Source organism: Apis dorsata, unplaced genomic scaffold (genome assembly GCF_000469605.1).
Source record: "Apis dorsata unplaced genomic scaffold, Apis dorsata 1.3 scaffold_139, whole genome shotgun sequence".
In the NCBI taxonomy this organism is placed as follows: Eukaryota; Metazoa; Arthropoda; class Insecta; order Hymenoptera; family Apidae; genus Apis; species Apis dorsata.
This window is the reverse complement of record NW_006263431.1, coordinates 192,877-193,372: the sequence shown is the minus strand read 5'-3', so window position 1 is coordinate 193,372 and position 496 is coordinate 192,877.

Here is a 496-nt window from a genome sequence, read left to right as displayed (position 1 = left end):
TATATATATATATATTGTCGATTGTCGAGATTAAAAATATGTAATAATTTTTAGTTACGTAATACGTATGTTTATATTTTATATACGTCAAATTTGTTCTTAAAAATTTTTATTACAAAAATTTCCGTTATTCGTTTATATTTATTACTCGTATTTTCCAGGAACAAAAAAAAATTCGGTATATTTAAAACTATAATCTAACATTTCCTAACTCTAATCGAGAATTCCAAAGTATTGGAACTAAAAGAAATTCGATATATCTATAAACCGTAATAAAAATAAAGATTTATATATCTCTTTCCCACTTCACTTTTATTCCTAACCTAAGAATTCCAAAGTATTCAAATCTTCCTTACGTTTTCCAATAATCCACCCTGAAACCATTCCACTCGCCTAATTCCACCTATATTTATACCAAATCCTAGATTATAGATAGGCAACGCTAGGAACGGGCAGACACCAAGGTTAGAACTTTTCCACGATCGGGGCTGCCTAT